Raw genomic sequence first — 9,990 nt, forward strand, 5'->3', positions numbered from 1 at the left:
GATAAATCAATTGTAATGGGATCTATCTGTCCAATATAGTTCTGCAGACATTAATGGATTATTGCTGTTATTAAAATAACAACAGATTGAAATATCTTAACGTTGGTCTGATGAAATACTATCTCTATTTTTAAGTCAAAAATCCAAAGTGTTGATTCTGGCCTTGCAAAGATCACTTATGAAGCCACTTGCAAATGTAAAATGCAGTTCTCTCAATAAAATACAGATGTACTGGGGGAAAAAAATCAGAGCACAGCAAAGCTGGTTACAGAATTTAGGATTCTTATGAGGAAAAATTAATGAAAGCACTGACTTTACAAAAAGTAAGAGACATTAAGATATAGGAGCAGTATTGGGTCTTTAGGCCCATCTAGCCTGCTCTGCCATTTGATCAAGGCTGATATGTTTCTGCCTTCTCCCCATTACCTTTAATCTCCTGACTAATCATGAACCTATCCATCTCTGTCTTAAAAACACTCAAAGACTTGGTCTCCACAGCTCCCTGCAACAATGGGTTCCACAGAATCACCTCCCTCTGGCTGAAGGCATTCCTCCTCCTCTCAGTTCTAAAGGGTTGCTCCTTCTGTCTGAGGTAGTGTCCTCCGGTCCTAGTCTCTTCTACTAGCGAACATATCTTCTCCATGTCCACTCTATCCAGGCTTTTCAGTATTCTGAAATGTTATCCTGACCTCTCAATCACAGGAGATGTGGGTGTACACAAATAAATTAATGTAAATTATGAGCATCGGATTAACAGCCTCAAACAAACCTGGCATACATTGCTTTAACTGCAATGTAATGAATTGTTTTTTGGCTAATGAATTACTTAGCTATGATTCCTAATCCTAATCACTATACAAGGACTGGAAAATGCTGGAAAATACCCATGTGTTCCTTAAAGAGGCATTTAGCATGCTTGCCTTCATTGCTTAGATCTTTGAGTATAGGAGTTGGGATGTAATGTTGAGGTTGTACATGATGTTGGTGAGACCTCTTCTGGAGGCCAGTTGTGGTCACCCTGTTATAGGAAGGATATTCTTAAAATGGAGAGGGTGCAGCAAAGATTTATAAGGATATTGCTGGGAATGAAAGGTTTGAGTTGTAAGGAGAGTTGGATAGATTGGGACATCTTTCACTGCAGCGTAGAAGTTTAGGGGTGACCTTATAGATGTTTTTAAAATCATGAGGGGTATACAGAAGGTGAATGGCAGATGTCTTTTCCCAGACTGTGGGATTTCAAAACTAGGGGGCATATTTCCTGCTGAAGGGCTTTTACCTGAAACGTCAATTTTACTGCTCCTCGGATGCTGCCTGAACTGCTGTGCTCTTCCAGCATCACTAATCCAGAATCTGGTTTCCAGCATCTGCAGTCATTGTTTTTACCTGGCATATTTTAAGGTGAGAGGAGAAAGATTTAAAAAGGACATAAGGGGCAATGTATTTTACACAGAGCGTGGTTCAAGTGTGGAATGTACTGCTAGGGAAAGTGATGGATGTGGGTACAGTTCCAATGTTTAAAAGACATTTGGATAAGTACATGAACAAGAATGGTTTGAGGGGATATATACCAAGCGCAGGCGGGTGAGACTAATTTAGTTTGGGATTATGATTGGCATGGACTGGTTAGACCAAAGGGTCTGTATCCTTGCTGTATGACTCTTTGACTCAATGACTGGAAGATTGGATTGGGCTGCTTTGTTCTCCATCCCTCGCAATGGTCCCTCTAAGGCTAACACATAATCGCCGCTAACTGAAGGTTAGGAGGTTAGGACTCTAACTCCACATCCTGGGGTGTTGACCATTGTACTCCTTTGTTGCTCTGCATGAGTAGAGATAAAGGGTCTGTATCCTTGCTGTATGACTCTTAGACTCAATGACTGGATGATTGGATTGGGCTGCTTTGTTCTCCATCCCTCGCAATGGTCCCTCTAAGGCTAACACATAAATGGATAATCGCCGCTAACTGAAGGTTAGGACTCTAACTCCACATCCTGGGGTGTTGACCATTGTACTCCTTTGTTGCTCTGCATGAGTAGAGATAAAGGATTATATCCAACCTTTTGTAGACTTTATAGTTTACTGGGTAAACCTGCTGAGCCATCAGGAGAGGTTTTCTACTGGCTTTTTAATTGTCAAAAAGAAAAGGAGAATTACTGGGATACATTGATAGTGCAAGAAGGAAATCACCTCATTCTGAACTTTAAAGATATGGATGATCTGATTTGATTTGCCCAAGTGAAGTTGAAACATTGAAACTTTCAGTTCACCTCAGGATCTAACACAACACGCAAAAGTAAATGATTCAAAGCATACAGGGCTACCTGTCAAGGGAAAACACTGTCAACAGGAAATTAAGGAATCAATCATGAAGATTACAGGATGGTCTACCTTACCTATGTACAGACCTCACTTTCATGTTCACACATTACTGACCAGTTTCATTCCAATTATCCAGTGAAAGTGACATTGAGTTACATTTTTCCATCTTATAATAGATTAGATTGTGTGGGATGATTGTTCTCTTGTCAAATTGTGCACATTATACACATTATTACAGCATAACGCAGCACACAAAATTGTTATTGCAGTCATCTTCTGATGAGTTACCACTCACTGAGGGCTATGATTTCAAACTATATTCCATTTTGTGCAATTTATTTTTTAAGAGGAGCTCAATGGCAAGGGAAGACAAGTGACTTTGGTTGTTGTAAAGATCGGGCTGGAAGTTTTATAACCTGTTGTCATGCCTCCCTGATGATTGGGAGGTGAAGATAACATTTGGTGTAGCTTTGAGTAGCTGCTGATGACCATACGTGGCATCGGGTCAGGTTGACACCATTTCTCACAAGGTTTCCACCCTGCCCCTCCTCCAAATGGTCCTTAGGATCAGTGGTGGGGCGATGGAGTGCAGATGCATGTCCCTCTCCAGCAGATCTTGAGGGTTCTCTGCCTCTCTCTCTCTGCTCTCTCCCTGGCAGCTGCCAACCTGCCCAATGAAAGCAGACAGAGAGACAGACGGACAGTCACATGACTTGCTGTGACTACTGCAGCTTCTGGGCATTGAGGCCTATTGCACCTGAGATTCTTGCCTACAGCTACCGCTCCTCCCTTGTGCATTTGGATGAAACCTTTGCATGCTGACACAGCATCTCCCACTGGGGCTGCCTAGCTGATCCAAGTGACCTCAGGGCATTGCTACCTCTGCCAACGGGCCGCCTGAGTGGTACTCACCAGATTTTGTACCCACTCTCTCTCTACACCTAATCGTCCCTCCCTGAGGTGTCACTATCAGAGATGGTGGGGGGTGTGGAGGGGTAGTTAGAGCAGGCAGTCTTGCTGGTGCTTTCTGTAAGGCCTCAGTACTCTCACCCTCGGAGATCCAGGAGGGTACATCTGAGGGAGTCAGAAGCCGTGGGGAGTCTTCAAGACACGAGAGCGAGGTGTTGTGGCCAATGGATGGAATTGGTGTGTATTGTCTGCAACTGACCGCACAGTTAACAGGAGGAATACAGTGGAAAGAAAAATGGCACTTACACATTTGACAAAACATAGATTCTGCTGTATCATCACAGGAACAATCCTGGTATTCCCGTGTGAGGGCAAGGATTCTCTCCTTGTAAAGATGGCGGACCTAGATGGCTGGTGCACTGTTACTGTTAGTGCACTTGGTGTGGGGAAGGCAGTAGCACAAAGGGCAGGCAGGATTAGTAGTGTTTGAAGGTCGGGGGGGGTGCAGGGTGCATTGCTATGAGTTAGTGACGGACAGCATTGCAGCCAACAGATGAGAGTTGCAAAGAATAAGCCTTGCTGGGAGGTGAGAGCAGTGGCAGAGGATGAGAGAGAGTTTGAGGTGGCTGAAAGAAGGATGTGGCACGTACCTAGGCAAAGTGGACTTGGTCATTGACCTTCTTTCAGCACTGTCAACTGTTCCAGGAGGTGGCACTGACACAGGTAGCAGTCTTGTACTGGCTTGGTCTGGTGGCATAGCCTCCTCTGTTTGTGATCCGGAACCAGAATGTATCTTTTGTGGGGCACCGCACCCACCTGGATCTCTGGGTCCCTGTCAGAGAATCGCAGGGCTACAGTCTCCCTCTCTGCCATGTTCTGACTCTGTCTATGAGGCATCCCTGGAGAATGCCCATGCTCGTCCAGGACACAGCCACATTTCATAGGTGGCACATCTGCAAAGCATGCTGGTCTTTCAGCAGATATCCACTGTGTGGCAAGTTCCTCTGGAAATAACACATAGTGAGGCGGGGAGGAACACAATAGGGGCAGAGCAGGTCATGAATGTGGTCAGTTTAAGATACAGTGAGGAAACTCGCTGGGCATCACAGTGAAACATCTTCCACAAACTCATTACAATTTGGACTTAGCCAAAAATTCTAAGATGCAACGTGCTGTTTATTTTGTGGCTTCCAATTCTATTGTTAATTTGTATTTATCTTCGTTTTTCTTCTTACTGTGTCACAATTCCTTCATTTTGTCCCTACCAGTCTTTCTTTGTTATGTCTCACTAGCTTTAAGGAAATCTTGAAGTGTGATAACCTGATCCAACGTCAGTTGAAGAAACCAGTGTCTTTCAGCAGTAGTGTCTTCAAGTGATTTGACTTTACTTCAGCAGGTGTGGAAATGTTTTGAGGTTAAAGGAGATAGTAAGGGAAGCCAGCTCCCACTCTCAAAACTAAATAGTCCAACAGATGGATTTTGTTTCTGTTCAGACAATATTTTCCCTCCTCACAGGGTGTATGGTACATACTGGCAAAGAATTAAACCAAACCTAGATCATTTTTATGATGTGACAAAGACAGATGATTTTGTTGGTATGTTCAAAATAGTTCAAGGCAATTGAAAATTAAATAAATTGCTGCCAATAACAGGAATAAAATTAGAAAAGTCAATGTATGTATTTTAGTTAGTGTGCAGTATTTCAATTTATTAAATTTGCACATATAAAGAATTAATTTATACATAAAAAACATACTAAAAAGAGGACTAAAATAAAAACAGCTGGTCCACCTATCCATATATAAATTAACTGACGCTCCCCACAAAACAGAGGTGAGGAGGGGTGACTTGGGGCCTCTCTTTTTAACTCCTTGCTGGCCAGTCACAACTTTTTAGTATTTAGCTATTAGACTCAAATTCAAACACAGTATGAGTCAAGATTAAGGAGCCAATTACAAGGCTTTTGTGAGTGAAAGAAGGAGGAATTTATTAATTTCTAATCCAGAGAAAAATACTGAAACACAGCATCAAATACACACACAAACATGGATATAAAGTTTAAGAGGAGCAAGAAGGAGACAGGAAGAATACAATCTAGCAGTTTAAAAGTCCTCAGAATCCTTGAGATTTTAGATTTTAACCTGCGACCACAGTGGCTGATTTGTACCCTCAGCAGGAATGCAATCTCTTTTTATCTCTTTGTGTTTATAGTGAATGGTCACTTACTTTCTTGTTGAGCACTGTTTTTGAGATGATAAAGAACTTTATGGTCTTGCTTTAACCAATTCATATTTCTTTCTTCCTGTTCTGCTGTTCCAAATCAGCTGTTGAAATATCGTTACATGTTTATTCTGGAGTCTAGTTCCATTATTGGCTTTTCAAGTTGACTAACTGGCAGATGAGTCCTGAGTGTTCAATTTGTGAACTTAACCATATGTGAACTAAATAGGAAATACAATTTTTTGGCACTGATTTATTTGCCTAGATTCGATAATTTTACATAAACTTGGTAATTTAGATGCAAACAGCTTTGTTTATCCCACACCTGTCTCCGAAATCTTTAGTCAACTGACCACTCCCTGTATTGTAGGTCCATTTGCTTCCTTTACACACACAAAAAAAATTGTCCATAAAGGAATTAGATGATGGATGTTAAAATTGGATAGTCCATATTCAGTATCAGAACAAAATCAACAAATGATTCTCCTGGGTGAAACAACAAAACAAAAGCAGAATAAACAAGACCAATATCAGAAAAAGATGTTGAAAAATTCCTTCTCTTGTTCTGGCATGCAAGCAACCGGTTCTAACAACGACCACTAGGTAATGCCTTTTTTTCTTCGAGAGTTGTGACATAAGCATAGATCTTATGGGGGTGGTACAGTGGCTCACTGTAGCACTACTGCCTCATAGTGCCAGGGACCCAGGTTTAATTTCAACCTTAGGTGACTGCATGGAGTTTGCATATTCTCCCTGTGTCTGTGTGGGTTTCCTCTGGGTGTTCTGGTTTCCTCCCTACAGTCCAAAGAAGTGTAGGTTAGGTGGATTGGCCAAGCTAAATTGTCCATAGTGTTCAGGGATGCATAGGTTAACTGCATTAGTCAGGGGTAAATGTAGAGCAATACAACATTAGAACAGGGCTGGGTGGGGTATCTTTAGAGAGTTGGTGTGGACTTGTTGGGCGGAATGGCCTGTTTCCACACTGTCGTGATTCTATGATTGTTATGTAACCGATCAACTTGCAATCCATAAATATTTTGTCCAGAACATTGGTATATATTATGTAGAGTCATTGCCCTACTGCCATTCTGTATGGAACTCCACTTATCATCAGTCTCCACATTGAACCATTAATAACAATATTTTATCTCAGCAAACAATCTTCTGTAGTACAGTCACCCTGTGAAGAGAAAGTGCTAATATCTTTACTATATGGTCAAAGTACAGTTTTCTGTAAATTATGCTCCTTGAATATTTGAACATAAATGTTTGGGTGAAACATGAGAACGTATGAGCAGGAGTAGTCTGTCATGCCTGCTCCACGACACAATACAATCCGGGCTGATCAACCACCTCAATGCCTTTCCTCCCACACTACTTTGTCATTGGTTTTTAGAAATCGCTCTATTTTAAACTTACTTAATGACTGAGCTTCTAAAGCCCCCTTCAGTTAGTGAAGTGCAAGTATTCATGACCCTCTAAGTAAAAAGACTTCTCCTCCTCTCAATCCAAAGTGGCTTCCTCGTTATTTTGAAATAGGCAAGGGGAACATCTTACTTGCATTAACCCTGCCTATCCCTTTAAGTATTTTCATAGGTTTGAATAAAATTACCTTTCAATCTTCAAAATGTACTAATGAATATTGGCCCAGGTTTCCCAACCTTCCTTCATGTGATAGTACTGCCATTTCAGGAATAAGTCAAATGAAGCTTTGTTGCACCCGTCTATGGCAATATATTCTTCCTAAGGGAATGGAATGAAAACTGCATAATGTACTCCAGCTTTGGTCTAACCAAGTTTCTATACAGTTGAAGAAAACTGCTACTCCTGTACTCAAATCCTCTTTTGATAAAGGCTTTTCATATCATTAAGTTTCCTAATTGCTCGGTTTCAACTGTATGTTAGCCTTCAATGACTTATTGACAAAAAGGGGACACCTAGGTCCTTTTGTCTATCTACACTTTCTAACACCTTATCATTTAAGAAATTCTCTGCACTCTGTTCCTCCTGCTGTAGTGGATCTCCTCATACTTTTTTTTATTGTTATATTCCATCTGCATGTTCTTACTACTTCACTAAGTCCATCTACACCTTCTTGGAGCTGCTTTCCATCTTCCTCACAGAACACTTTCACACTTACTTCATGTTATCTGCAAACTGGGAAATACTGCATTTGTCCCCTTTGATCAGATCATTTATAGTATTATGATTAACTGAGGTGCAAATACTGATTCTTGCAGTACCCCTCTAATCACAGCCTACCAAGATATTTATTCCTACTTTGCATTTTCTGCTTATTAGACAATCCTTAATCCATATTGTAAATTATCTCAATTCCATTTGCTTTAGTTCTGATATCCTAATTCCTGTGGGAACTTTAATAGAAGCTTCTGAAAATCAAAGTGCGTCTTATCTACCTACTTCCCTTTATCAAATTTGATGGTGACGTCCTCAAAAATTCTCCAGCAAGTTCATTAAACATAATTTCCTTTTCAAATTCACGCTGACTGTTCACCAACTGTGCATTTAGCATACTAATAGATTTGAATAGATTTCTAATTGATTTTAACAATTTTAATTACTGAAGTTTCCATTTTCTCTCTCCCTTGCTTTTTAATAGTGAGATGACCTTTGCAAGTGAGGAGTGACAATTGTCTACTAATTTAATCAAGGGGTTCGAACTTTCTTATTTTGTTTCCCTAAGTCCTGAATAACTTCCATTCTCATGACAATTATTAATATGTGCCTCCTGTCTAGACATCAAGTCAAGTATTTTAAACCAGAAATTTCATTGATACTTACTTCTAACATAGCATTATGGCAGGTCTGGGGAACAGGAAGCTGAAACAATCTTTATCAGTCAGACAATACGTAGCCAAAGGAATGAGTCTAAATAGTTTGCCGTATCTTTTTAAAAAAAGATTGAGTTTTCCGAAATGCCCTAATTATTGTAAGTTGACTCAGTAAGGAAGGCAAAATATATTCTTCTCGACAGAAGCAAAGTTTGAAATTGAAGCTGTCTGTCTGGTATTTGAGATTATCTGAATCCTTTTGAGGTTTTGTTGAAATATGTCAACTTCACTTTGTTTCTGTGGTAAAACTAGGTTTTCACAACTGATAACCAGATTGTTGTTATCTAAACAAAACATCTCTTTCCTCCACAAGCAGGATCCGGACACACCAGAGATTTAAAGCCAACACAACAGAATTTGCTTCTTATTTCTGAGCACATCATACTATGTTTCTCAACGTTGCCTTTTGTTTTAGTTTAAACCTTCATGAAAACTAAAGGAATCTTGTTCTAATTTTCTAGGCCTTTTGCATCCCAAGTGCTCAATGATGGATTGGGCAGATGGAAATTGGCAGATTTCCCGAGTGCCTGGATCCATAATCTTTAGCACTTTGTACTTTTTTCCATGAGAATTCTGAAGAACTTTGCATCGTTTCAGGGTTCTAATTAACCTTGTAATTAAACAGGGGCGCCTTGTGTGGCAATTACCACTAAAGTTCCTTCCTCCGATCTCCTTCAACTGAGGAAGCTTGTCATTTATTGTGGGAGACACCTGGCCAATATGACTCTATATTCCTGATGAAGGGCTTATGCCCGAAACGTCGATTCTCCTGTTCCTTGGATGCTGCCTGACCTGCTGTGCTTTACCAGCAACACATTTTCAGCTCTCAATATGACTCTATATTATCATTGCAAGGGAGGACTACTCACCCCTTTGAGCAGTAATTAACTGCAATCACAATCTATGCATTTATACTTGTCGTGATCAAAATCTCCAATTCCAGACAGAGTTTGGAATTGTGAGTGGTGAGTGTTGGTTATTTCTTTTGGGTGTTGCATTCAGTTGGTTTAAACAGGGGGCGCCCTGGGTAGTAATGTTCTTTCAGACACTGAGAGGTTCCTGGGATGGAAGAATTCACTTCGGGGATTTGACAGAAATTGAGCAAGGCAAAGCTTTTGGAATTGGCAAACAAGTGGAAGTTGGAGTTGCCTGCGAAGTCGGTTCAAAAGCACTGAAGTGGTGGTGGGGGTAATACAGAAACTCTGTGTTCTGGAGATACAGTTTATCTTCGGGAATGATATAGATCACAGGTGCGAGTGATGCCTACTGTGGTTAAAACTCCTGTGGAAAATCAGGCAACTGAAGAGTTACAGAAAGTATAACCTGGGATGTTTCCAAACTTGTGTGGTAACAAGACCACAAAACCACACATTGAAACAGGAGGCGATATCAAGATTGAAAAGTGTGGTGCTGGAAAAACACAGCAGGTCAGGCAGCATCCGAGGAGCAGGAGAATCGACGTTTCGGGCATAAGCCCTTCTTCAGGAATGAGGCTGGTGTGCCAAGTGGGCTGAGATAAAAGGTAGGGGGGAGGGAATTTCTGTCGCAAATTCACCTGCACCTCCACACACATCATTTACTGTATCTGTTGCACCCAATGTGGTCTCTTCATTGGGAAGACAGGCCGCCTACTTGCGGAACGTTTCAGCAAACACCTCTGGGACACCCTCACCAACCAACCCAACCGCCC

The sequence above is a fragment of the Chiloscyllium plagiosum genome, chromosome 3 (assembly GCF_004010195.1).
Source record: "Chiloscyllium plagiosum isolate BGI_BamShark_2017 chromosome 3, ASM401019v2, whole genome shotgun sequence".
Taxonomy (NCBI): Eukaryota; Metazoa; Chordata; class Chondrichthyes; order Orectolobiformes; family Hemiscylliidae; genus Chiloscyllium; species Chiloscyllium plagiosum.